The sequence below is a fragment of the Dermacentor albipictus genome, chromosome 1, assembly GCF_038994185.2.
Source record: "Dermacentor albipictus isolate Rhodes 1998 colony chromosome 1, USDA_Dalb.pri_finalv2, whole genome shotgun sequence".
Taxonomy (NCBI): Eukaryota; Metazoa; Arthropoda; class Arachnida; order Ixodida; family Ixodidae; genus Dermacentor; species Dermacentor albipictus.
Genome location: NC_091821.1, coordinates 206,807,061 through 206,822,833, shown reverse-complemented (window position 1 = coordinate 206,822,833; position 15,773 = coordinate 206,807,061). Strand labels below are relative to the sequence as shown.

The window sequence follows — 15,773 nt, the reverse complement described above, 5'->3', positions numbered from 1 at the left end:
GAGAACGATGCCAATCCGAATCCACAATATACCGGCATTCCCATGCATACCACAGCGCAGCAGCGCCAGATTTCCCTCTAGGTAATGTAGTGAGAAACTCTATGTCTACACATACGGTGGTTGCGATATGTTTTCGGCTCCAGCAGCTGCTCTTGCAGCGGTGTTCTTAAATTTCTTTCATCTTAATGATGCCATATAGCAAAGTACAGATTGTAAGGAATGCGCGAATTCGGAAATTACAGCAGTTCACTCTTCCCTGGAACACAGCAACAGGTGGTGTCCGAATCGTAAGCTACTCTCCCAGTGAGGGCTCTAACGGAGAAATGGATGCCGATCTCGTAGGCCACACTTCACCGACTGCTAACGCCAGAAGCAACTGCTGGAGCCCAAAACATGTCGCAACCACCGTATTTTAGGCAACACTGATGCCCGCTTCATAATTGCTTATCCTGAAGTGTACTGTGACACTTCGCGCTTTTCGTGTCGTCTGAGATTATCCCCGAAACCGCTCCACAGGCGCCGCTAGGAGGAGTGCGAAGCGCGGAATTGAAACAGACGTACAGCAGATAACGTTATGGAAAAACAGCCTTCAGTCAACGGATCGAAAATGGAAGGGTAAGGTAACAACTTCCCATCTCAGGAAAATATTGCCGTTTGTAGAGTAACATTTGCGGCATCGAAAGCGAGAAGTACTTAATATTGCTTTTCTCCATGTCCGAAGTACGACTGCACCACTCAGAGTCACACACAAAACAACTTCACAAATGAAGCAGCGAAGTTCAGCTAGCTTTGCACTCCTGTTTTTTTTTATATTAATGACAGGCAGCCTACGGACGATTTGTTAGCTATCGCGACTCGCGCCCATTTCTTATTAGGAGTGGCTTTTAGTTACCAACTGCTTCGTCAACAGGAGCCAGGTTTGCATGGCTTCGAAGGTTGCAGTGCGGTCGCAATTCCGCGGCGATTTCTCTAGCTTGTTTAATGAGCCGCCGCTGTCGAGGCGCGAAGAAATCCTGGGCGTTCTGCCCTGTTTACAGCAGCTAGGCTTCGTACAGCCGGCCTCGACTCACGTCAGCTACATATACGCTGGACGACTGCGCAGAACGGCGAAGGCCGAACATACTCTCGTTCTCTGGATTGCTGACTTCGTCGCTGTCTCTCACACGGCCGGCACTTACTGTGCTCGCAAGTGCGTCTGCAGAAATTCATGCTTCATGTTCCATGCAGGCACCCCCCAACCCCGGAGGAGGAGGAGTTTGACCTGGAGGAGGAATTGCGAAGTATACAGGTGGGATATTCTACATATATATATATATATATATATATATATATATATATATATATATATATATATATATATATACTTGCACGATCTCTGTTCCGCAGCAGCGTAGGTCAGTTGGGGCATCAACAGATGTAACGCGATAGTTCACCGGCGAGGTCTGCTCTTTGACTTTGTAGGGACCAATATATCGAGACTCAAGCTTCTCAGCTAAACCAGGTGTTCGTGCAGGTGCCCATAGGAGCACGTCGTCAACAGGGCGGTAGGAAACGACGCGGTGAGAGGCATCGTACCGATGTTTGCGATCGTCTTGGCTGGCTTCAGTGTTGATAAGGGCGCGACGACGACATTGGGCAAGACGAGACACAAACTCGTCGCAAATGAATGGTGAAGCGTTGACAGGGCCAGAGAAGCAAGAAACGACGAGTGATGAGGTTGGGTGGCGGCTGTATACAAAGAAAAACGGAGAGTATCCGGTGGTCCGTTGAACAGACGTGTCGTATGCAAATGTTACAAATGGAAGAATCGCATCCTAGTTACGATGGTCAGGTTGAATATACATGGATAGCATGTCGTACAGCGTGCGATGAAATCGCTCGTTTGGGCCGTTGCTTTGAGGGTGGTAGCTAGACGTTGTCTTGTGCATGGTGTTGGACGCTTGCAGAACTTGATTAAGAGTGCTTGAAAGAAATGCCTTGCCTCGGTCGCTCAAAAGAACGTGAGGCGCCCCGTGACGTAAGTAGATAGCCTGCAAGAAGAAGGCCGCTACTTCTGAGGCAGCTCCTGAACGTATTGAGGCTGTTTCAGCGTACCGGGTCAAGTGGTCAACAGCAGTGACGATCCATCTGTTGCCGTCTGGAGTAGGTGGGGGTGGCCCGAAAAGGTCAATGCCGATGACAGAGAAGGGTTCTGCTGGACTAGGAAGTGGTTGTAGCATCCCGACCGGAGCAGTAGGAGGTCGCTTACGGCGCTGGCAAAGCATGCACGAGGCAACATATCTAGCTATGCTCGTCGAATGACCTGGCCAAAAGAATCGGCTGCTTATGCGCTCGTGTGTTTTGTGGTAACCCAGGTGGCCTGACGTTGGGTCATCGTGTGAGGCCTGCAGAACTGCCGCGCGAAGAGAGCGCTGTAGAACGGGAAACCATCGATGGCCTTCGGGGTGAAAAATGTACCTGTAGAGCACGTCGTCTTCGAACTTGAACAGTTTGAGCTGTTTCCGTAGTCTGGCATTGGTTGAGATGAAACCCCGCTATGACGATTGAGAATACCATGGCATCGGCGCGCTGGTGAGTGGAAAGCACTGAAGGTGAAGAAATCGGTGTAATAGACGATGCGTCCTCCGTGTGACCAATTTGACAAGGTGATGTGATGTGCTCCGATGATGGTGGTAATGGGCATCGCGAAAGAGCATCGGCAGCTTCGTGCTTCCTTCCGGACTTGTATATGATATCGAAATCATGTGCTTGTAATCGGTGTATCTAGCGGCCAAGGCGTCCAGACACGTTTTTGATGGTCGACAACCAACATAGGGCATGGTGGTCGGTCACAATCGTGAAATGTCGACCGTTAAGATATGGACGAAATTTCTGAATGGACCAGACAACTGCCATACACTCTCGTTCGGTTACCGAGTACTTCTTTTCCGCGGAAGTGAGAACGCGGCTTGTATATGCAACAACCTTTTCGCAAAATTCGTGGTCTCGCTGCAGCAGTACGGTACCAATTCCTTGACCGCTAGCGTCAGTATGCAGTAATGTGGGCGCCTTGTCATCAAAATGACAAAGAACAGGTGGGGATGTTAGGGTGCGCTTGAGTTCTTGGAACGCGGCTTCACACTGATCGTTCCAATCGAAGGAACTGGAACTAGCAAGGAGCTTGTGGAGGAACGAGGCAATGCTGGCGAAGTTTCGGATAAAACGTCGAAAGTATGAGGCGAGTCGAGTGAAGCTGCGCAGTTCTATTGCATGGAGTGGTCGTGGAAAGTTGAGCACCGGGGAAATTTTGTCCGGATCGGGCTGGATGCCGTCTTTGCTAACGAGATGACCCAGGACTCTAATCGTTGTGCTAGCGAAACGGTACTTCCTCGTGTTTAGTTGAAGTCCGGCATTAGAAAGGCATGTGAGCACTTCGTCTAAGCATTGCAGATGGTCAGTGAAAGTCGAGGAAAACACGACGATGTCGTCAAGGTAACATAGGCAAGTTTTCAACTTGAGGCCGCGAAAAACAGTGTCGATCATTCTTTCAAATGTGGCGGGAGCATTGCACCGACCGAAAGGCATTACGTTAAACTCGTAAAGACCATCCGGAGTAGAAAAGACGGTGTTTTCTTTGTCCGTTTCATGCATTGAAATATATATATATATATTGTACTGTAAAATAAAGAGCAGTGGGGCTGGGGCTATGTATGAGAGAGACAAAAACCTTGTTTCGGTGCTCGATCGGCTATCTACCTCTCGCTGTTTTATCATTCTAGTCGCGAACGCTTACTGCCCAAAGAGCCTCGCGACATCTGGTGGAAGGTGCTTGATCTTTTGCAAATTACTCTCTCTAAATAATTACGACAAAAACATTACGATAAAATGCATAAAAATATAGGAGATACTTAAAGGGAAGCTGAAACACTTTTCGAAAAAAATGAGTTCTCTGCGGCATTTCACAGTTTTGAGTCCCCTGAACACGAATATCTCGTTCAAAAAGAGCGGAAACAAGCGCAAGCGGCTGTTTTTTTCATGAAAACGCGCACCAGCGCCTCAGGGTATCGCGCGAACGCCGCTGTTGCACGTGATTGGTCGGAGCCATAGAGTTTCCTACAAAATTACTCACCCGCCGCTACGCACACCTCATCGGCCAATCGAACAGCCCTGATTGTGTACACTGCCAGATGCCCGAAACACTGCAACACGTACTGTGCGACTGCCCAGCATATATGCTGGAGCGAAGGACGTTAGACAGTTTCCTAGCCAGCGTTGGCAGACAACTACTGTCGGAGGAAGCTATTCTCGGCCCATGGCCTGACACTGCAATTTCAATGCGTGCCACAAAAGTATTGTTGAAGTTCCTGCAGGACACCAAGCTCGACGAGCGGCTCTAGCGAGGCAACTGTCTCATGTACATAAGCACTCACCACTTCTCTTATCATCATCATCCATCCCAATACTTTCACTCCCCTTCCCCAGTACAGAGTAGCAGACTAGAGCGCACTAGCTCAGGTCGACCTCTCTCTGTCTTTCCTATCAATAAATTCTATTCATTCATTCTAGAGGGAACCCTGGCGCTAGTGTCTACGTGAGCTACAATGGGAGTGGTTGTCCCAGCATGGGAATTATGGGAAGTACATGGATTCGCCTAAACTTCGTCATTTTGGCTTCAAACGGCTTTGTGACTTTGTAAACTCATCATTTTCAACAGTTTATTGCGTAATAAATAATTAAATAAAGATCATTAAAATTGCCCGACGGCAGGATTCGAACACAGGGACTCTAGTACAGAAGTCTGATATTGAAACCACTAAGCCACGGATGCATGTATCGACAAGCGAATGAAACGCACTTATGAACTTATTGTGGGCATGCCAGTGCTTTGAGACGCTTGGCGCGTTTCGACTTGGGCACATCATAGACAAGCTCAATTGTTGCAATTAATAGCAATTGTACGCGTTCCCGGCGTCTTCTGCACTTCGAAGAATATAGATTGCGCTGAAATATACGACAATAAGATTTATATAGCGTAATATAGAAAGCCACAAGAACGTCTGAATCCGGAAGATCAGACAAATCCATGTACTTCCCATCATTCCCTTGGTAGGACAACGACTGCAGCGCCAGAGTTCCCTCTAGTAATTTTGTAGGAAACTCTATGGTCGGAGCCGCTGTGACGTCAATGGCGGCAGTCGCCGGTCGGCGCCGCCGTTCCAGAGCGTAGCACGCTGTTCTGTTCTGGCTTCATAGCTTAGTTGTAAGCATTATGGAATGTTCTCGCTGTCTCGGACAGCTTGTAGTTTCGCCGTACATGTTCGAACCATCAGCCGATACGGAAAACGATGGCGGCAACGGCGGCAACGACGATGTTGAGTGCGCCAAAAGCGAGAGCGATGTGTGCACCTTCTCGCGCGTTGGAAATCTTAGCTGTTACGTATGCTTTTTTTTTTCATGTAGCTGCACGTTCCAATGACGGGAGAAAAAATGCGCTAAAGTGTCACTGGGAACTTGCTGCTGGAAGAATGCCGAAGCACTAACTTCTCATTAGATTGTAAACACGGGTACAATTCCGCGATGTCAAGCACATCGCCGCTGCTTGTCTAAAGTCCCGTGGTTTTCTGAGCGTTGATGCACGATCGCGAACATAAGTGCCGCGTTTCAAAGCGCGCACATGCAGTACTGCGAGGTACAGTCATTGAAGTTGCTTATCCCACGGCGGCCGCATTTCGATGGAGGCGAAATGCGAAAACACCCGTGTGCTTAGATTTAGGTGCACGTTAAAGAACCCCAGGTGGTCAAAATTTCCGGAGTCCTCCACTACGGCGTGCCTCATAATCAGAAAGTGGTTTTGGCACGTAAAACCTCAAATATTATTATTAAGTTGCTTATCATACACATCCAGATCGAGATGGTCAGGGGGATTATATGTGCAATATTCAGAATATGGTTCGACGACTTTGCGATTGTGGCTCGATCAAGAATCGGTATGCGCGCTCCATGCTAGTGTTGACATAAAGATATTAGGCAGTTTTAGCACCGCCGTGTGCTAAACATGATAACTGCAACCGTACGTCGAATGTCACTAGGCAAGCCTATACTCCATTTCATACCTCAGGTGCAACGCTGTGGAAGCTACGCACGAAGTCCGGTTACCAAACTTTATTACTGCGCGCGTTTCCGTCTATGGTTCGCAGCGTGCCAGCGGCGTTTGCTCGCGCGAGCATGCACGTGAAGCTGCCGCGACGGGCTGCAATTAAAGAATGCCGAAAAGAAAATTGATTTAAAAGAACGTGTTAGCAGCCGTATAAGTGAACGGATTGTTTCTATGGGTAAATTCTTTTTTTTTCATTCAGAACTGAGCTTATATATGAAATGTTTTCTCAAAAATCGTGTCAAGAAACACCGAACTTTTTCTAAGTGCGAGCGCAGCCACTGTAGGAAGCATCTCAAGCATCCACAGCGTTGCACCTGATGTATGAAACGGAGTATAGCAACGCTAGCAACACGCGTTTCCGCATTTGTCGTAAGGCTATCCGGCTATCGCGGAAATGGTCCGAGCACAGCACAGTTGATTTCGTCGGCACGAACTTATCTCTCCTCACCGCACTGCGCTGCAAGCTTCTTGTCCTTCGGGAACCTGTGAAACACCACATCGTCTCGCCCGCGAGTGTTCGCGCAGCCGAATGCTGCACAGAACGAGGGCATGTTGGGCGTCCTTGGCTGTAGGCACTCACGCAGCACAGAAGGAAAGAACAGTTTACGAAAATCGCAAAACAAACATGAGCGGCGGCGGCGGCGGCAAATCTCTCGTAGCGTCGTTCAGTAAAGCGCAGGACGGAAAGAGGCATGCCAGCGCATGCCAGCACGCCGGTCCGGCAGCTCGGTCCCCGCCAGTGACGTCACTCTCGCCGGTTCTCTCCTCTGGCAACAACCTCACCCGGCGCTCCGTGAAGCGATGGGGGCGTGTCCGCGCGGGTGATTTAAAAAGCGATTTCCGCCCCTTATATTAACAAAACGAAGAAAAAAATTTTGGAACCGTAAATTATTAGGTCTGTTCTTCTCAATCCCAGCAATTCATGGAAATTGAAAACCGTTTCAGCTTCCCTTTAAGTCGTGTTCAAGACATTTTCAATGAGAACCAATTTGAAATGCTTAGATTTTTATGCTGATATGCCTATCTGGAACTCCGAAGCCGGACGATCATTGTCACATCTCCCATGCCTCAGGAGACTAGTTTACCGAGCCACCCATGGCACCGCCTCGGTCGTTTGTCCTGGTACGCCACGCCAACGGGATCCTCCCATATTCAATGGCACTGACGATCATGACATAGAGGACTGGCTGTCATCGTACTACAGAGTGGGTGCCAAAACAAATGGTCTGAAGCTGACAAGCTTGGTTACGTACCATTCTACATTTCCGGAGTCGCCCATCTTTGGTTCCGCAACCATGAGGTTGACTTTTCCACCTGGACAGCATTCCGAACGACACTTCAAGACGTCTTCGGTCGCCCTGCTGTGCGCAAACTTCGGGCTTAACAACAGCTTCACTGTCGAGCCCAACAAAAGGGCGAAACTTTTACGAGCCACATTGAAGATGTAATTGACATTTGCTGGCGTATCAACCCGGATATGTCCGAAGATGGCATGGTCAAGAACACCTTGAAAGGCATAGAAGATGACGCCTTCCAAATGCTCTTGGCAAAGAATCCTCAGACGGTCAACGATTTCATAACGCTTTGCCAGAGCTACGAGGAGCTGCGCAAACAACGGCTTTCTACGCGCCGCGCTCTCGCTCCGGACGTCGCGCTTTCAGCTCTGAACGATGGTGTCAGTTCTAATCCTTGCAGTTCACCAATTTTCGACCAAATCAGGCAATTTGTAGGAGAAGAAGTGGCACGCCAACTCTCTCTTCTACCAGTCAGTCCAGTCTCCGAGTCGCCCTTGTCCCCCGATCTCCGTCAGGTGATACAAGAACAAGTCGCTAACGCAGTACCACTTGCTCATGAACCGCCTCCTACGCCTGTTCCACTTACGTACGCTGTCGTTGTCGCGAATCCAAAGCCTCCGTCTGCAGGTGTTCAATCCAGACTTGCCAGAGCCTTTCCCTCACCTCCGCAAGCAGCTGCAACATATTCTCCTGCCCCCCCCCCCCCCCCCCCAAGCAGCTACTGGCCGCCACAACAGCCCGTGCGCCCACCTCGCCAATATTTATATCGGTCTCCGCCCGCTGTTCTCAATCCATGGCGCACCCATGACAACCGGCCTATCTGTTATTCGTGCGGCCTACCTGGGCATGTAGGACGGCTTTGCCGCTGTCGCGGATGGTATCCTTCGGATTCTCCGAGGGCCCAAAGCGACGGTTTCGACCCTCCGTCCCGTTCCACTACTGCTGCTCAGCCCTTCGAAGCCTCGCCTCCTGCTTCCCGAAACTTCAATACCCGTAGGTCTCCGTCTCCCCGTCGCCGTTCTCTGTCGCCGCTTATCCGTCGCCCTGAAGCTATCTGAGAGGAAAACTAAGGGCCGAAGTTCCGGAGGGAAGAACTGCGATCTCAACGAATTCCTCAAGACCTCTCTTATTTCCTACGAACGTCCTTGAAGTTTATGCAGAAGACATTGCCGTTCATGCGGCAATGTCTTCCGACCAGCTTCGCTTACCCTTAGAAAAGTCGCGAAGCCATATTCGGCCATTTCATTACGTACAGCAAGCGCTGCGCCGATTGAACCCTTAGGGAAGTGTACCATGCGTGTTGTTACAAGCAGCGCTTTATACCATGTTGAGTTCGTTGTTCTGCATCGCTGCTCCCATGCCATGATTTTAGGATGGAACTTCCTGTCCCCTCATCAGGCCGTTATAGATTGTGCCCGTGCTGAACTGACGCTGTCGCCATTCGGCACCAACGTTTTTGAAGATACTGATGACGCTTCCGGTCGTGTGTTCGTCACCGCCAACACCGAGATTCCTCCATACTTTGCCGCACATATACCCGTTTACTTCGGTGGGTTTTCCGACTCCACAGTTCTATTCATGCCGTCTAAGCTTGTTGCTCGCCTTCATCCTTTCTTGCTTCATTTTGCCCTTCTTGCAATTCGACAAGGTTCCAGCGCACTTTATGTATCGAACCTGTTTCCTTGCCCTGCTAGCCTGCTCCACGATGAGTGTCTTGGTTATGCCGATGAAATCGAACCAAGCTTCCTTTACGATGCGCCTGACGACGCGTCTTCTCCTCTGGTTGATGCTCTGGCCCTTCAAGTTTCTCCTCCCACGCCGTCGTGCGACCCAACATTTTACAAGTGTGTTGATCCCAACCTCACTCAAGCGCAGCACGCCCAGATCGTCGATCTCCTTGACCGCGTTCGCATGTCATTCAACCTACACCAATCTCGCTTAGGCCGTACTTCCACTGTTGTCCATCACACCGACACCGGCAACCATGCGCCTTTACGCCACAGGCCGTAGCATGTCTCGTGGAGACATGCTCCAACGCGGCGTCATACAACCCTCGCACAGTCCCTGGGCTTCTCCTGTGGTATTGGTAAATAGAAAATTGGCACAATTCGCTCTTACGTGGACTACCGGTGACTCAATAAGATCACCAGCAAGGACGTTTATCCGCTACCCGTATTGACGACGCGCTAGGCTGCCTCCAAGGCAGCGAATTCTACTCATCTTTAGACTCACGATCCGGGTACTGGCAAGTGCCAGTGGCTGAGTCAGACCGTCCAAAAACGGCCTTCATCACACCTGTCGGTTTATTCGAATTCACTGTGATGCCATTTATCCTGTGTAATGCGTCTGCCACATTTGAAAAAATGATGGACAACATCTTGCGTGTCCTCAAATGGCAGATATGCCTGTGTTATCTGGACGACATCGTCATCTTTTCACCAGACTTTCCTTCCCACTTCGACTTGAACGCGTCCTCAAGTGCATCGCCGATGCTGGCCTCCAGCTTAACTTGAAGAGGTGTCTCTTCGCTGCCCGGCAGCTGGTCATCCTCGGCCATGTCGTGTCGAAAGAAGGTGTACTCCCTGACACAGCGAAACTACAAGCTGTAGCCCAGTTTCCGCGTCCAACGACCTTGAAAGAACTGCGCAGCATCATTGGGTTAGCGTCATACTTCCGCCGTTTCATCCGCAATTTTGCCACCTTAGTAGCACCTTTAGCGCAGATTCTTCGTGGTGGCCACAACCTTTCCACCTGGTCACCGGATTGCGATGCCGCATTCACACAGCTGCGTCGTCTCTTGACGTCACCACCAATCCTGCGCCATTTCGACCCAGGTGCTCCAACTGAAATACACACGGATGCCAGTGACGTTGGCCTTGGTGCCGTTCTCGCTCAGAGAAAGGCTGGCTTCGATGAGTACGTCGTTGCCTTCGCCAGTCGTGCACTCACTAAACCTGATTCTAATTATTCTGTAACAGAAAAAGAATGCCTGGCTATCATTTGGGCCAACACCAAATTCCGTCTGTACCACTATGGCCGCCCATTTGACGTGATAACTGATCACCATTCGCTGTGCTGGCTGTCGTCCTTCAAAGAACCATCCGGTCGTCTTGCTCGATGGGCCCTTCGACTGCAGGAGTATACGACATTCGAGTGTTGCACCGTTCTGGCCGAAAACACTCGGATGCGGATGCCTTGTCTCGTTCGCCACTAACAGTCGAGGTTAGCTCCCCGAAGGCCTCATTGTCCGAGTCTTCCTTTGCTGCCACGGACATTCTTCTGGAGCAGAAGCAAGACCCATGGATTGTGTCCATGCTGCGTTTCTTGTCCACCCCATCGACACCCACTACCAATCGCGCATTACGTCGCCAAGCACATCACTTCTCCATTCGCGACGGGCTCTTGTACCGTCGTAACTACCTCCCGGACGACCGCAAATGGTTGCTCGTGATCCCTGGGCAACTCCGCTTGGATATTTGTGCAGCGTTCCACGACGATCCCCAATACGCGCATGCAGGTGTACACAAGACATATGTGCGCTTACGCCTTCATTACTACTGGTGTGGGATGTCTACCAGTCTGGATGTCTGTTACCAGTCTACAATTGGATTTAGTTGAGGTAAGCAGCGCAACAGTCATTGTAAAACCCGTTAGCCAATCCTTTATGAAATGATAAATAATTCGAGCCTGTAGTGCCGTTAAGCTTTCCTTCGTTTCTTAATGCAATACAATATAAATTAGGCCTTTTTAACTAGAAATGTCCAGCCACACAAGCCAGCACTATAGGATTGGACGGACATATTACATCCAGTTGACTGTGCCACACCAATATTCTTGAGCAATAGCGCCCCTATGATTATTGTCTTTTTCTGAATTCTGTCTTCACCAAGAATTACGTATTTCCCTCGAAGAATGGCAAGTAGTCTGTTTTCTTATCCCGGGAATTTTGTTCCATTGTGTGAGGTGTCCGAGATCAATGATCGTGATGTAATAAAAAAAAACACAAAACACGTTCCTATGCAGTGTACGCGCTCTCTACGTTCTATTTACAGAATATCAGGAGAATAATATTCTGCAGCACTTTTACTCAAGTTATACGAAACAATCCGTATTCGCCAAGCTGAATACCAGTATATATTGTGTGTTTCCGTCAATAAAGCATTAGTTGTTAGTAAGCGCTCGTCCGTGTCTCTTCTTGTGTCGTCTGTTTGGCGCTATAATACTTCAGAATACTAGTCTATGCGCAGTTGTAAACCCAAAAGTGTCATAACATCACGGGCCCAGAGAATGTTTTAAGGATAGAGCATGATCGCTTTCCTAACACCAGTACCGAATGTTGTCCTTGCACCCATAGATTATCGTCACTACCACAACTTTGTAGCGAAGATAATCGTACTGACCTTCTGCTACTTTTCAAACTCCCGAAGATGTTCTCATCGGCCCCGAACTCCTCAGTCGTATCGTGTTGCCAATTCTGCGTAGGATGGCAAGGGAGCATAGACATTTCTATGTTCCTGCTTGCAATAGGCAACACCAAAGCTTCCAGAACACTTATATATGTCTATATTGCTACGTTTTCCAAAATCGCTGCCACTGTTTTGTTACGAGCTCGTTTTTGTTGTAAATTTGCGCTTTCATGAAAGTAGGCTGTTCTCTTTCGTAATTGTTATTTTAGATATAATGCGTTTGTTTTCTTGCATTGTACCGAGTCGTTTCCTCTTCTTGTTTTTATTTACTTGTTTTTTTTTACTTACATTCTCGGGCATTTGGTTTTTGTCCTTGCTTGATTTCTTCGTACTCTATCCGTGCACAGTGCTCATCCTTTAGGGTTCTTTAGCGGGAGAGAAACAAGCTATGACCTGATTGATTGATTGATTGATTGATTGATTGATTGATTGATTGACATCGCTTTGCTTCAAATTACTGCATTACAGGCGTTACAGGGGCGCCTTGAGCTGACCCTATGGACGATTCGGCTCCTGTTGGACATTGCTGGCTACCGACTTCGACTTGCCGGGCCACACGGCGATAGCAACGACAATCCCCAAAGTCATTGAAGAAACGCTCGAAGCTTCTATTTTTCTGGACTTTTTCGTTCTATTTTTTCTTTCTTCTTTTTTTCCTTCTTGTTTTGTTTTCTTTTGTCGGAAAAGAATTCGTATGTCAATAAATGAATACTGCATCCGTTCATCTGTCTCTGTATGTGGACAGAATTTCACGCACTGAAAAGAAAGGTGTCCTCCTATTCACTTGATGCGTGCAATTTGCGCGTATCGCAGTTGTAGCGAAGATCGAAGGAGAAATGGCATGGTGAAAATAAAGGGAGGTTAACCGGAAGAGCTCCTCGTTTGCTGCTCCTAACTGGGAGGAGGCGAAGGAGAGAACGAAAAACGGGAAGAATAGCTGAGAAATAAAGCCTTTGTGCGAAAAAAAAAATAAGAACTATGGCAGGTGGCAGAAAATTGACGGCGAAGCTGTAGCTTAAACGCGCGAAGCTGAAAGAGTGGTGGAGGCTGGCTCGTGGCCTGCGTCTCCATGGGGCCCAAACCCAATGCTGGACTGGATCGAGCCCCAGGCGCTGCTCCTCCGATGGCCCACCTGCACATACTTGCGCGCTCGCATACGGGCCACCTCTTCAGACTTCAGAACGGTGTCGTGACCCGCGGCCCTTAGCGAATCTCGTCCGCCCCCAAATTGGCATACCATCTCGTGCATGCCGATCGGGATGCATGGCTCTGTGTGGCCTTGGCTCACTCAGGTACCAATAGTTCCGCAGCGCGCTCCGTCATTTATACGCTTCCTTCTTGTGAACTCTGCTTCTTGTGAACCCCACTCAAGAGATGCGAATGGAGGCCTGGCATCGGGAGCAAGCCCTCCAAACCACATGACAACTCCCCACCGTTGTGTCGCTGCGCTCAGCGCGGTGTTTGAGGCCCCCGTCCAGGAACGCGCTGAGTTTATTCACCAAACGATTTTTTTTTTCAAACGGCACTGTCTTTAGCATCCTGAAGCATTTGCAGTGACCCGATGTGTCGCAGAGGCAACATTTGTCGCTTTCTAGTTCGAATTTCAGCAAATAATGGGAGATGTTCTTCTGGGTTGCTTTAACTTATTGTAATGCACTTAACTTAGTAAATATTTATGGCAATCAGTGTTGTCGTTAAAAAGAAAACTTTTTAATATAGCGCTTACTTACTAAGGTGCCCTAAACTTCAGTCCACCTCATAAATTTTTAGTGCTGACAGGGGGGAATATAATAGCCTTAAATATCGAAGGCTTTCATGGTAATAACCTTTATTTTTATAGATGAGGAGCAAAAAAATATGAACATTTGCCAATGTGTTACAAAATTCCGTTTTAGCGATCTTTTCCTCCGTAACATATCGGTGATACTGTGTCGTAATCAATGGAAATCAAAGCTTTTGACCCGCAGTATTTCACTATAAGTATTCTTAGAACCGTAGCCACACTACTTCTTCTTCGGAGCTAAGCAAACGTTCGCAAAAAGCGTCTGACTCGCCAGGTGATTGCACTTTATTTTTTTCGTAAAAACAGACTCATTTTTCGCAAAAATAAGATTGATTCAGTTGTCCTTGGTACTGAGCATGGCCAGGAATTTTGGACGTTGTCCCTTCGGCTATCCATCGAACTTCATCGCAGAGGACTAGTGTGACTGAATGGGCATAATTTCCCAAAAATTACATTTCAGTAGGCCACCCGAATATCAACAATATTGTTATCTACGCAGAGTGGTTACGGCCTTCTTTTAACATGCGTGTTTACGGCACTTGGTCGTAACGTCTTTGCTGCCTTGAATACTAAACCCAGTGTAATTGCTATCACTGCAGAGGCAATTGTCACGTAGATATGGTTTATGGTGCGCCTTTTCTACAGTGAACAGTATTTCACTTTTCAATGCGAGGTATAGAGCATAAAAAAAAGCTCGCTTCCGAGTTTTCCGCTAATTTTTTAAAGCTGAATACCAGCAGTGTCGTTCTGTGTTCGTTATGCGGTAATGTAAAGTACTGCATTTGACAATGACTAACACCGAGTGCGAGAATGAAAATGCAAATTGTTTGAAGTGATCGGCGAAGTTGCACAAGTGCTCCGGCGAAGCATGCGACCGGTAGTCTGATGTCTGACTCATGCTGCGTATAGCACGTGCCCCAAAACGCAGGGGAAATCGAATGCTATTTTCTTTCCGAGCACATTACTTGCCTCACAATGTGAGACCCCGCCGTCATCAGAAAGCCGTGGCCGAGAAACGGCACACAAATTACGTTGTCTTCATCTGAGTGGGGGGAAAAAAGAAAAGAAAGTGGTCACGTTGAGTATTCGATCTTCAGCCCCACCGCTCCGCAGCCGAGCACACCACTGCGCTGCCGCTGCAACAGGCAGCAGCGATGGATATCTTCGAGGCTATGGCACGTGTTCGGGGTCTGCTTGGCGGGCGATTTACTCGATGCTGCACGGGGGATCGGGCAGCATGCCTCGTCCCATGCCTCAACGTGCGCGTTCTCTACCAAAACGCATGGGCGACGAGACGCACGATGTGAACGTCAACAGAGGCGACATACTTTGCCTCGCGGAGACATGGACGAGGCCCGATGACAAGAGACAGATCACGGGATACTCGTTCGTGTGCGCCGCTCAGCGACCCGACAACGTCGCCGTATAGTACGCCAAGCCAGAACTTCAACTACGACCTATACAGCTATGAGACTGCTTCAGTGCAGCCGGATGGGTGTTCGCTGTGCAGTTCGTCGAAACGCGACTCGTGGTAGCGTGCGCATACCTGGCGCCAAATCTGTCTCAAAGGGACGCGGCAGCGTTTGTGTACATGAATCTGACTACGGCTCTACGCTGCATATAACGTACGTGCTCGTCGTATAGGACACTTCAGTCAGGGCGCGCATTCGACGCAGCAGCACTGAACGCAGCGATATAACTTAGCAACACACTCGGTGAAAGGTAATCTTCTCGCATATGATTTACAGATCAAAAGAATTGCTTAGGTGTACCCACAGTTCTCCTTTTCTTCTTATGCAGTACAGCTGATTAGAAACACTTTCGAGAAGATTTTCAATCCGAAACCGCAACCTACTTCAGTTGTGAGCAACGGGGTCAAATGAAAATGCTCTTGCGAGCTAGTTCCTAGTTTCCTTTTTCATTAATCCGAAACTTTCTTTGCCTCTTCCTTCGACTTTCTCACTGCTGCTGCTGCTGCTGTAGGCTGCTGCTGCGGGCTGCTGCTGCGGGCTGCTGCTGTGGGGTGCTGTCGCGCACACCGCCTCTGGGGGTGGTTCAGAGCGTGTTCAAGGTAGCGCTGTAGACATTGAAGA

The 15,773-nt window shown here is 48.8% G+C and overlaps 1 long non-coding RNA gene across 1 annotated transcript; it reads left to right on the top strand.

The window, feature by feature from the left end:
- The first annotated feature begins 435 nt into the window (after window positions 1–435).
- On the top strand, window positions 436–12,613 carry LOC135896734 (uncharacterized). The gene is made up of 3 exons (XR_010562791.1): window positions 436–615; window positions 1,228–1,288; window positions 12,366–12,613. It is a non-coding gene; the product is annotated as an uncharacterized lncRNA (long non-coding RNA).
- The last annotated feature ends 3,160 nt before the right edge of the window (window positions 12,614–15,773 follow it).